Genomic DNA, 13773 nt, shown 5'->3' with positions numbered 1-13773 from the left:
TATGCAACAAAGGGTAGCACATTGTATTCAGAAATAATTTCAATTATCACATTTTCTTAGCAAGTCTAGAAAGGACATGAAAATATATACAGCAATTGTAGTGGGACACAGACATTACTTTTTTCCTCATTTGGAAAAAAAATTGTCATTTGCTATTTACTGTCCTTATGATAACTTTTATAAAATACATTTGGGGAACCAACTGAAGAAGAGAAAAGTCATGCCTGGCACTGGAAACCTAGCAAACTACCCAGGGCTAATGAAGTCATGGATATTGGAGTAGAACCTATAGCTTTCACTTTACTAAATCTTCGTAATCCCTAACTACACTATAAAAATTTGTCCTTATAGCCATTGATAAGTGTATTCCTCACCATCATCTAGGAAACTTTTCTCTGCAACATTCTGAGAACATTACAGAAAACCAAAACCAATCAAAATGTAGTGTTGTGGAGCCCAGTCCTAATGGATACATTTACAAAGCACTCCTGCACCTGAAGCTCAGGGAACATTGCATAAGAGGGGGTGAAAATATTGTAAGAGCTACGGAAACAGGATATTTGTTGTGTCTGCTGGGACTGTCAGAAACTGCACCCATAAATTCTCATCAATATTTCTGCCTAAACAGAAGGTGAACAAGGATTACACCAATAGACATGCTAACACAGACGGGGAAGACCAGCTGTCCTCAAACCTGCACAAAGAACTAGAGATGACCAAGGAATGTCAAGAGTGGGACAAATAGTCAGGAAGAGCATAACAATTGATTATCCAGTACCAAACTGTCAGCCCTGAAAACATATGTAAAAGTAACATTATACAGACAGAGCAGATTGTACTTGTGTACTTAGGAATGTGTGTGTGACCTATATGTATATGTGACACACATACACACATAATATAATATATATATATATATATATATATATATATATATATATTTTTAAAAAAAGGAAAAAGGCCAGGAATTTGAAAGAAAGCAATGGGGAGCCTTGGGAGGTTTTACGGGAAGAAAAGGAAGGAGGAAATGGTGTGATTCTCTCAAACACTAAAATAAACAAGACTTTTATAATGTTCATCATGGAAAGCATCATTATCCTATCTGTATTGACAGAATTAATTATAATGAAAAGCATAGGATACATTGAACAAGCCCTAAACTTTTCACAAACATGAGGCAGTATTATTGGAATGATAGATCCAATAAAGGCCATGTTCCAAGAAACATCATTAGTACAGGGAATATGTCTTTAGTAAATATTCTATATGGAAAACTTTAATATATTTTTCTGAAACAGACAAATGAAAATGTGGTTAACATGTATCTGTACAGAAGCTCATATTGATAATCTAAAAGTTCACAAAGTGCTTTTATGCATTCTATAGTGAAAGTTTACTACAAGCATAATCAAGTGTAACTGGAAAAAGGAAACCTAGGCAAATTAAGATCTGATGGTTCATATTACTACTCAAATTATACAAATTACTGTATACTGAGTATATAATTTACTCAGAAGAGAGCTTTAGAATATAGCTTTTCTCTTTAAATGTCAAAACTAAATAAAACTAAGTACCAAATAAGTTTAAAATTATAAAATTATAATAAACATACTGTACACATGTAGATGACTGGATGGCAAGAGATAATATATTAAACAGACAATAGATGCCAGATACATGATAGGTGATAGATAAGTGGCTAGATGGTGATAGGTAGATATAAGATGATATGAAGGGACCAGCTGCCCATTTCAGCAGCCATAACAGCCTAAAACCTGCTTGCCTGACCTTTCCTTGGTCACTAGGAGGTCAGATGCCTGCCTCATGGCAAGGAACCAATCAGAAGTTATCTGGTGGTGCTATGCTTTACGGCTCTGGGTGTGCTTTACGGACAAGTGCACAACAATGACGCGCAGAGCATAGCAACCACCCTGGGAGGGCCTATGGGCCATAATAATCAGTTGATCAATCAACACAGGGCAAGCCCTGAGGCACACCAATCCTGAGCCTGTGCATACCCCTAGACACTCCCCTTACGCTGCCATATAAGATCTCTATGCCATTCTCCACGTCTTTCCCAGCCATCCACCATGGTGGATGGATGAAAGGCCTGAAATAACCTGTGGTTAGCTTGTTAAACAACTGCAATAAAACCTCTTGCTGTTTGCATCAAGTTTTCAGCTCCACCTGGTGATTGGGGTCATCGAGATCCTGGGCAAAGATCCTGGGGGCCTGAGCCTCTGAGTGGTCTTTCAGATAAATAGATAGATAGATAGAGATGTTAGGTAAACAATAAGCACTAGGTAAGTGATAACTACATAGATATAGCTAGATAAGTAAGTGATAGAAAATAGACAGGTAGATGAAAAATATTAACTTGGAGATCTAGACTAATTTTTATATCTCTTATTTTCTCACTTACTCATGCCCCTGTAAGTGATACTGCTGCTCCACACTTAGAAAAACTGAAAGACCCTTGAGGTAAGGAGTCTCCCCGATCCCATCCAGCCAGTCCCCCAAAAACTCAATGTCCAGTCCAGTTGACGCAACACGCAAGAGGCTTTATTGCAGTTGTTTAACAAGCTAACCCCATGTTAGTTCAGGCCTTTCATCCATCCACCATGGCGGATGGCTAGGAAAGATGCTGCAAAGCCACTGCATAGAAATCTTATAGGGCAGCGTAAGGGGAGTGTCTAGGGGTACACACAGGCTCAGGATTGGTGTGCCTCCAGGCTTAGAGGGTTTGCCCTGTGTTGATTGGTCAACTGGTTGTTATGGCCCATAGGCCCTCCCAGGGTTGTTGCTATGCTCTGTGCGTCATTGCTGTGCACTTGTCGGTAAAGCACACCCAGAGCCATAAAGCATAGCACCTCCAGCTAACTTCTGATTGGTTCCTTGCCACGAGGCAGGCATCTGACCTCCTAGTGACCAAGACAAGGTCAGGCAAGTTATATGTTCTGCTGTTATGGCTGCTGAAATGGGGAGCTGGTTCCTTCAAAACTAATGTTCCATGTCTTACATGGCTTGGTCCTGGAAATCTGACTGGGGTAAGTTGAAAATGAGGAAACTCCAGACAGTGAAGAAATAGCAGACACACATACAGGAAAGTGATCAAATGGACCATGCTTATGATTGCGGAGGACACCTCCTATATGACCCAGAAACTATTTTGTACAGCACTAGGAGGAAGAGTGTGTGTGGGACAGAGTGAGGTGGACTTTGTAGGGAAGCAGTCTCAGGTTGCCATCATCCAGGAGGAGAAAATTGTCATTGCTAGTTTTTGCACACACTAGTCAATCATTTGTAAACACCTGTGCTTGAACGAGAGGAAGGCTTGAGCTGAGGACCAGTTTCCTTTAAGTGTTGGCTGGTTTGTTTGTTTGTTTGTTTGTTTGTTTTGGTAGGTACCAGGGTCTGGTCTGTATCAGTCCCATGCTGCAGGGGCCATCTATTCTGGACTGATGTCTTTGGTGCTGAGATCAGAACCAAACAGCCCTGGGTCCGACCCTGAGTGGGGGAGTGGGGATGAGGGAAGGCCTAGCTATCCAAGGACACTAAAGATGAGACAGAGACATCTGGTCATATCAAGAGGGCTCTCAGTCAATACTGGGGACCACAATTTATTCAAGTGTCATCTTAAGTAACCATCATAAAGCTGGGATAACACAGAAGACATCTATTATCATGTATATAGGGCTGATTGGAAATATTTCCTTTGATCCTAGAGACACTCCTAAGCAGCATGTGCTCAAGTCCTCAGACACTCCATATCAGCATATCTCACCAGCCTTCAGGATGGGTGTCTACTCACTCAGGCCTTGATCTTTTGTTACACAAAATAGGAGCCATTTCCCACCTAGGCCAGGCCATCCAGACATAATCAGCTGACATCTAAAAGACAATACAAGTTCTGAGCACTTAGAATTTGTGGCTGAGCAGAGGCATATTTTTGAAATATTACACTTGGGTCCCTGACAGGAGGGCTTTGTTTGCTTGCTTGCTTGGTTGGTTGCTTGTTTGGTTGGTTGGTTGGTTGGTTGTTGTTTTGTTTGGTTGAGTTTTTTGTTTTGTTTTTGCTTTTGCTTTTCAAGACAGGGTTTCTCTGTATAACAGCCTTGGCTGTCCTGGAACTCACTTTGTAGACCAGGCTGGTTTGAAACTCAGATATCCATTTGTGTCTGTCTCCTGAGTCCTGGGACTAGAGGTGTGTACCACCACCACCTGGTTCAGGTGTTGATTTTGTACTGACCTCTTGCAGATCTTTTTCCTTTTATCTAAATATTCTTTTCTGAAAAAGTCCATTTTCACCTGTAACTTCTGAAGGAACCGGCTTCCCTTTTGGCAGCCATAACAGCCGAACACATGCTTGCCATAAACCTACCTTGGTCACGTAGAGGTCAGATGCCTGTCTCATGACAAGGAACCCATCAGAAGTTAGTCACTAGAAAGTCAGGTGCCTGTCTCGTGACAAGGAACCAATCAGAAGTTAGCTGGTGACGCTATGCTTTATGGCTCTGGGTGTGCTTTACGGACAAGCGCACAGCAATGACGTAGAGAGCATAGCAACCACCCTGGGAGGGCCTATGAGCCATAACAACCAGTTGACCAATCAACACAGGGCAAGCCCTCCAAGCCTGGAGGCACACCAATCATAAGCCTGTGCGTACCCCTAGACACTCCCCTTACGCTGCCCTATAAGATCTTTTGGGAGACCCAAGGAGCCGTCTTTTTTTAGCCGTCTGCCATGGCGGGTGGGTGAAAGACCCGAGCTAACATGGGGTTAGCTCGTAAAACTACAATAAAGCCTCATGCAGTTTGCATCAAGCTTTCGCCTCCATTCTGTGTTTGGGGTGGCCGCCGTCCTGGACTAAGATTCTGAAAGCCTCAGCTTTCTGAGGGTCTAACATTTTGGGGGCTCGTCCGGGATTTGCGACCACCCCTCACCTGAGTGGAGTCGATCTTGGAGGTAAGTGGGTACCCTGTATTGTCTGTGTCTTTGTGTTTTTGTGCCGGCTGAAATCTGGTTCTGTGCTTTGCAGTCGCTCGTGTCTCGGGAAGAGACAAGAGCTCTGGTCTCGGGAGGAGACAGAGTGTGATCAGTAGACGTGCTTGGGAGATCACCGACTGCCACCCTGGAAGACGTTCCAGGAAGTCTGTGGGAACCTCAGGGACGCTTGGGAGATTCCCGTCTGGGAGCCGGTGAGGGTACGGTAGTTCTCCTGGATTGGGGAAGTTATCCGTCCTCCCGGCCGTCTGTATTTCTGGAATGGTTTTGTCTGTCTAGGTGGAGACAGACATCTGATAGTTTTTGTCTGTGTCTTGGGTGTTGTTTTGTCTTATCTGTGACTTTGATGATGGGACTGACTGTAACCAACCCCCCTCAGTCTGACTTTTGACCATTGGATGGACGTTAAGGACCATAGTTAGTCAGTTAAAGTTACAGCACCCTCTTTCGTTGAGTCATGTGGCGCCACACTAGGTAACTTTATCTTCCAGTCTTTGTTTCTGTATGGTTTCTGTACAAGAATTGTTTAGGGCAGAGGTTCGGATGACAGCTTCTGCAGTCTGTAGGAGCGGGACTTGGTAGGACCAAGTCGCCTGGTCCGTCTGTAAGGGGACCCAAGCGGGTCGCCCAATTTGTAGGACAGGGGCTTGCTGGGAGCAAGTCGCCTGGTCCGTCTGTAAGGGGACCCAAGCGGGTCGCCCAATTTGTAGGACAGGGGCTTGCTGGGAGCAAGTCGCCTGGTCCGTCTGTAAGGGGACCCAAGCGGGTCGCCCAATCTGTAAGGACAGGGACTTGGTGGGAGCAAGTTGCCTGCTCCATCTGTAAGGGGACCCAAGCGGGTCGCCCAATCTGTAAGGACAGGGACTTGGTGGGAGCAAATTGCCTGCTCCATCTGTAAGGGGATCCAAGCGGGTCGCCCAATCTGTAAAAGAGGTACTTGTTGGAATCAAGTCATCTAAAATTCCAAATAGGACCCTAGTCTGTGTTACTGTACTGTCTGTCCATGTTTCACATTTGTGTTATATGTTTCTTAAGCATCTCTTTCTGTCCCTGCTCTCCCTACGCACATGGCATGCATGGGTCAGGGGTCTTTTCTTGATTCTCTGAGCACGTGGCGCCACCTCAACTATGATCGGCAGATGCACCCGGAGGACAGACTGCCACTCTGAGGACACCCAGGACCCAGGAGGTACAGACTCGGGCCAAGGACACTTGGACCCGCCTCAGTTAGCCGCCGAGTTCTGCCGCCGTCTTCCCGGCGCCATTGCCTTATGAGCAGCGTGGGCGGATTGGGTTGGCGTCTGTTCTTTCCTGTCTATTCTGTGTTATCATCATTGGTTTTCAATTCAGGATCCACCACGCCACCCCCTTTCTATCCCCACCTGCGGGTCTGAGGCATGCCCAGTAGGACTGTTTCTGCCCCAGCTGCCGTTATGGCTGTTTCCCTGCTCTGGGGGAACATGGCTACAAGGCCGCCATCTGCTACCCGTCTTTCTGTGCTCCACACACATGGTATGCAGGGGGGCCGCAGGAGTCTTTTTCCCACCCCTGGATTGGCCAAGGGTCTGGGGTTACCAGCAGCACCCCCACCCCAGGTCTCTCTGCCTTGAGCACATGGAGCTAGCTCAGGCAGATGAACCATCTGTCCTGATCCGGATATTCAAAAAAAAAAAAAAAAGGGGGGGCCTTAAAGTTATTAAAAATTATAAAAGGGACTTTGACAAAATTTTTATGTTGACTAAAAAATGGAAAAAAATGTAAAAAACTTAAATAATAAAGAGGGAAAGAAAAAAAGAAAATTGTCTAAAAATGTCTAAGAAAGTCAGAGAAATAAACTAAAAGGTTATAGAGAATTACAGCAAATGGTAAAAATTATAGAGGGTTAAAGCAAGTTGTAAAAGGTCAGAGAAAAGTTGGAGGTCAGAGAAAAAGATTGTTACAGAAAGTTAAAATAAATTGTAAAAGGTCAGAGGAAAGTTGTCGAAGGTCAGAGAAAAGGTTGTTACAAGTTAAAAAAAAATGTAAACTGTACTATGGTTTCTCATGTCTACAAATAAATTTTAAAAATGGTAATATAAGTTAAAATTTTAACCATATTAAGCTGATTTTGTTTTTAAAAAGTCCTGTTTATTTCTCAAGTAAATTATGTATACTTGTTTTAAAAATGTTCTATTTCCTGGTATAAACTTAAGCATGTTAAGCAAAGCAAGTTACGGCCATTTTGTAACTGGTCACATGACTTGACTGGTCGCCATTTTGCTAAAGTTAAAAAAAGAATACTTAAACCGCCATCTTGACTAAAGGTGACCACATGGAAATTAGAGGTACCATCTTAGAAACAAGTTTTTCAGTTAAGATTTAAAATGTTAATGCTTCTATATATTACAGAAAGACCTTAAGGGAATTTAAATTTCTTTTTAAAACCAGTTTTCAAATGTTTGTTTTTATTAATGTTTGTACTTAAAGAGCTTCAATTTAGAATTATTTCTAAGCAAAGCCTGACAATGTAAAGTTCTTGTTTTATAAAAGATGCTAATCTGTTACAGTTTGTGTTTTCAGAAGTTAAGTTTAGGATGTTGATAGCACACACCTTTAAGCTCAGGGTGTAGATGGCACACGCCTTTAATCCCACCATTCGGGAGGAAGAGGCAGATGGATCTTTATGAGTTCAAGGCCTGCCTGGTCCGGCAGATAGAATTCTAGAACAGGCTCCAAAGTCACAGAAAAACCCTGCCTCAGAAAGAAGTTAAACTACTGTTTAAGAAATATAAGATAGCTCTATATAGTTTTAAGTTCAGCTGTATTACAGAAGTAAGACTTTACCTAGCCACCTGTGTGCTTCTTGTATGCTTAAGGCAAGTAATTAAAACAGACCTCTAATGCTTCAGAGATCTTCAGAATATGGCATTTAAATTGTTATCTTTAAAGTTTATAATGTCAGACAGACCGCCAGATCCGGACAGTGACCCAAAGTCTCCAAAGAAGATTACGAGGCACCTCAGTTCCTGCACCTGGACCAGTGAGAGAGATGCTCAGATGTGATACCTGCCGCCTGCCAGAACCTGGCCGAGACTGTGGACAAAGCTGCTGGACACTGGAAAATTGATTGTACCCCTTTGCCTAGACAAAACAAGGTCAGTCTTTTCCATGTCCCTCTTCCACAGAGAGGAAAAAAACTCTCACAGTATAGGCCTGGCGAAGATTACTGGTCTTTAAGACACCTGCCTCCAGCGGTAATGGAGAAACTTGGGTATGGACTTGCTTCTGACTGGCTTCTGTCACTTCTTAGTAGATTTGGATAAAATATACCCTTCTCAGATCTCTGAAATATTACTGATTGTCAGCTTGACAGCATCAGGCAGTCAGATCCACTATAGACTAGTCAGTATGTTAGCTGATAAAATAGTAACTATCTACTGTTCAGGCACAAGCTCAAAGTTTTTAAGTTTATTTTGGTTGTCATCTAAGTACAAACTTAAAGGGCTTTTCATCAGGCCAAAGGCACCTCTGTCCAATCCATACCTGGCTCTCTGGACAGAAGAAAAATGTACATGCTTATAGCCCAAATCTGTAGTTTTTGCTAAATATGTTCCTGCTGTTTAAACAGATATCCAGATATCTGCTTTTTCTACACTGTGGGCTTCAGTAAATAAGTTTTAACCTCTGTTCCTAGTTTAAACATGTCTTAAACAGGTTTCTGCTTCTGGCAGACATCTGAGTATCAGTTGCTGACTACAGGCTGTTCCTAAGTAGACTGCGAGCCCTAGACTTGCTATGGATGTGAACCAGTCCAGCTGATGTGGACACCCCCTGTCTCTGCAACAGTGTGTGCTAACCAAAAGCCCCTGATAAATTCCCCATTGCCTAAATTCCTTTTTGCTTTTGACTAGCATTTCAACCTTCTGGGGTCCCTAACTTCGTCCCAAAGTCAGCAGGAAGCAGTTTGGAAAGAATTTCGCCGTCCATTTTCCCGGGTTAAAATGCTAAGTCAAAGGGAACTCCCTTACATGGGGATGCCAATATCTATCACTCCCTAATGGGGATGCTAGAGAGACAGCAATTCCATGATTGGAATTTCCAAAAAAGAAAATGGGGGAATGAAGGAACCGGCTTCCCTTTTGGCAGCCATAACAGCCGAACACGTGCTTGCCATAAACCTACCTTGGTCACGTAGAGGTCAGATGCCTGTCTCATGACAAGGAACCCATCAGAAGTTAGTCACTAGAAAGTCAGGTGCCTGTCTCGTGACAAGGAACCAATCAGAAGTTAGCTGGTGACGCTATGCTTTATGGCTCTGGGTGTGCTTTACGGACAAGCGCACAGCAATGACGTAGAGAGCATAGCAACCACCCTGGGAGGGCCTATGAGCCATAACAACCAGTTGACCAATCAACACAGGGCAAGCCCTCCAAGCCTGGAGGCACACCAATCATAAGCCTGTGCGTACCCCTAGACACTCCCCTTACGCTGCCCTATAAGATCTTTTGGGAGACCCAAGGAGCCGTCTTTTTTTAGCCGTCTGCCATGGCGGGTGGGTGAAAGACCCGAGCTAACATGGGGTTAGCTCGTAAAACTACAATAAAGCCTCATGCAGTTTGCATCAAGCTTTCGCCTCCATTCTGTGTTTGGGGTGGCCGCCGTCCTGGACTAAGATTCTGAAAGCCTCAGCTTTCTGAGGGTCTAACACTTCAAGTACCAGTCATCTACTGATGGCATTTCTCTCCTTTTCATTAGCAAGCATACTCAATTGCTAACCAAACCTTTTCATTTAAATATCCTACAGACCTAGCAAAAAAACGGTACCCCAAACCAAAATATTTAAATTTGCCTCTAAGGCATATTTCTTCTTTATTCTTAGTATATTCTCTATTCATTTCTACATAGCAAATAAATAAAATTTACATAATCATTATCATCAGTTTCATGTATTATTTTATGAAATTTTTCCAATTCTACTGCTCTTAAAACTATTTAGTTTTTTATTTGTTTGTTTTGCAATTTAACCAGCACTGCTATATTCAGAACTCCACATCCATTAAAGATTATTTCACTGGTGTGTATGCTGGCTAATTTTATCTCAACTTGACACAAGCTAAAGCTCTGTGAGAGGAACAAACCTCAATCAAGAAAATGCCTCTATAAAACTGATTTATAGACAAGCCTCCATAGCATTTTCTTAATGATAGATGGGGGATGCCTGGCCCATTGAGGGTGAGGCCACACCTAGGCTGATAGTCCTGGACTCTACAAGAAAGCAGGCTGAGCAAGCCATGAAGACCATGTCATCTTTATATCATCTGCATCCTTCAGTGGCCCTGACTACACTTCAACAATGAACTATGATGTGCAAGTGGGAGTTTAAGAAAAATAAACCCTTTCCTCCCCAACTTTCTTTTGGTCATGGTGCTTTAGCACAGCAATAGTAATCCTAACTAAAACAATCTGTAATTCCTTTCTGTTTGCTGTAATCCCTTTTTAATCTACTTTCTCCATACTAGAGTAATTCACTACCGTGTGTGTGTGTGTGTGTGTGTGTGTGTGTGTGTGTGTGTGTGTGTGTGTGTGTACTATAAAATACTGTACAACTGCTTAAATCCTCTCATCCTCTCAGTTTTCTGATCAGTACTTACCTATGGGAAAGAAAAGTGGAAGACATTAATTTTTCAAAATTCATGTAAATGTATAAGAAACTTCTGAGTAACCTCTTGAGATCATCATTTTCAGTGCCATGGCTGCTGCTGATGGGAGAGTCTCCTTGACGATGCTGGAACACAGTAACATGAATCACAGAGTTACTGGGTTAAATATACATGTTTCGTCATGACAAATGAAACTTGCCACAGGATACTCACTTTCTACCTCTTTAACTTCATATTGTCCATTTAAAATCTGGAATGTCTTGCATGGGGGGGGGGAACTAGGCCTGGTGGTGGCACATAATTGTAATCTCAGCACTTGTTTTTGGGCATGAATAATATTTTTAAAAAATTGTTACATGTTTCTCTACTCTATTGGGAAGGCTGGCTCTGGAGTTGGAATTTGGCCTGTCTGCTCCCAACCCCAGCATGTATGTTTAAAAGTTTCCTACAAGTGTCTATACTGGGTCAGACTGGCCATCTGATTCTGTGACAAGTAGTAGGACAGAAAAGCAGAACAGCCCAGGAAAGACACTTTTTTCTTGAGAACAGCTAAGATATAGCTATTTCTCATAGAGCTACACATAAACTATTTCTCCTAGAGGTTACAAATGGAAATGTGTTTAACTCTATGAATTCTCCCCACTTTTCCTTGGTTTTGTTAACTATCTAAAGCTTTTTGTTGAAACTTTAACTTTCTGTATTTTAGGATTTATAAGTTCATTGAGTGTTAGTTTTAAAAGAGTTGTAAAATTAAAAGTTACTTAAAATCTGTAACAAATAAGGGTTAATAGACAAATGTCTGTATATAGATAATCTTAATTTGTTGTAACACACCATGTACATAACTTGGATTTAATTTACTCTTGTTTAGGAAAAGTGTGTGTGCCTAATAGCCTCACCTTTTACGACCAGATGGCTTGGTTGATGACATAGAAACCATGTGACTTTCTGCCACCTTTGCTAGTAACCTCATCAGGATGGAAGCTTGCCACATGACGTTCCCCTCTTCTTGGTTAAGGTGATTATGTGGTATCTGTCTATTTAACATTATATTCCCTTTTTTAGACTAAGGAACAAACCCTAGGCTTCCAAGATGGTTTATTTTAAAATTGGGTCATACAAAAAATCTGATATTTTTACTATCTTTGTTTAGCTTTAGCTACTTGAAGAAACTGATTCATATTTTTTTTAAAAAATGGCATTTTGTAAAAGTATGCTTAAAAAAAAGCAAGTTCTCCCTGTAGAGCATATGTAGTTTAAAGTTTATTTAAAAGATATTTAAATATTATATATATACATATATGTGTGTGTGTGTGTGTGTGTGTGTGTGTGTGTATGTGTGTGTGTGTATACAGTCCCTGTGTACTATAGATATAAAGTTTATTTTGATGCTAGAAATTTTTAATTCAAGGATTATAATTTTTTTCACCCTCCCTGGGGAGGGTAGGGGGGGTGAGATGGGGGAGTTGGTGGGAGTGCATGGAAGGATGGGAGGGAGAGAGAACTGGGATTGATATATAAAATAAGATTGTTTCTAATTTAAATAAAAATTTATAAAAAGAAGAATTATACATTTTTAAGGCTCAGGTTAAACAGGTATAAAATTATAAAATCCCAATCTTATAAAAGAGTTATTTACTAATTATAAATTGTTCAAGATAATTAAGATATACTAGTTAATAATCAGTCATGTTAAATACAAATGTTTATTTAGTGAGGCAAATTTGTAAGGAGAGACCAATGTTTATCTCCCATCATAAAGACTTCCAATATTTCCTATCATATAGTATGATGTATATGCTGTCAAAGTTAAGCCTGAAATATGTCAAAAAAACTTTAAAGTAAACTTAAAGTTGATTTAATGTAAAATAATACTCAAAATCAGGCATATAAAATTGTTTATGAAAGATTGAGGGTTTTTGTAAAATTGGTTAAATTTACAAGATACTTGCACCTAGGAAACCCTCAGGCTCAGGTAGTTCCCTTGGATGGAATACCATCCCACCAGAGTAAGTTGCATGCTAGCCTCATTACAGGACAAGGATGTATGGAGAACAAAACCTGACAGAAGTCTGTGGCTTCTGCATCTGGCTGCATAGGACTGACCACCTTGGGCCATGTAAGCCAAAGCAGAAAACAAAACAAACACACAACAACAACAAACCCTCTGTATGTAAAGATTACATTCCTCATGCCTCACTGTCTCACATGACAGAGAGTTAGATTCTCTTGCAGGGTGGAGCATCTCACAGTCAAAATCCTCATCCTAAATGTCTCAAACAGATTGACAAATAGCAATTATTCTGAACTTAATGTCTCTCAAGAGAATGCTTCGAACAGGGGAACCTTGTAACTAAGCATACCACTGACTGGTAAGGGACCTGCCTGCTAGTTCAATTGGTCATGCCCTTTACCTAGACATCCAGTTCTTCTTCTTAGCAAAAGTTAATTTCAGGGTCTATACTCTAACCATCTGTATTAGTTAGGGTTTCTGTTGCTATGAAGGGACACCATGACAATGACAACTCTTATAAAAGAAAATATTTCATTGGAGTAGCTTACAGTTTCAGAGGTTTAATTCATTACCATCACATTGGGGAGCATGCAGGCAGACATGGTGCTGGAGAAGGAGCTGAGAGGTCTATATCTTAGTCTAGAGGCAACAGGAAGTAAACTGTGTCTACACTGAGTGGAGATTGAGCATAGTAAACCTCAAAGCCCACCCCCACAGTGACAGACTTCCTCCAGCAAGGCCATACCTACTGGAAGAAAGCCACACCTCCTAATAATGCCACTCCTTATGATATTATGGAGGCCAATTACATTCAACCACCACACCACCCATGTTCCCTCATTAAGGAGGATGCTAGACACTCTGTCATCAAACTCAAAACTTTGAAAATTTATTTAAAATATCTGAGCAGTGGCTATATCTGTAGAGTCAGGAAATGATTCTCTTAAGTGATATCCCAAGCTCCCGGATTCTTCAGGACAGGATGACTTAAATGAAGGAAATTCTCTCTCACTTGTGGTAATCTGAAGCCATATTCTAGTCTCTACCCAGATAGAGAGTTCCTGGGCCAGTGCCTACACTCTCACCTTGAAGCCTACAAGAAGTATATAGGATTT

The sequence above is a fragment of the Cricetulus griseus genome, chromosome 5 (genome assembly GCF_003668045.3).
Source record: "Cricetulus griseus strain 17A/GY chromosome 5, alternate assembly CriGri-PICRH-1.0, whole genome shotgun sequence".
Taxonomy (NCBI): Eukaryota; Metazoa; Chordata; class Mammalia; order Rodentia; family Cricetidae; genus Cricetulus; species Cricetulus griseus.
This window is presented reverse-complemented; position numbering follows the sequence as displayed.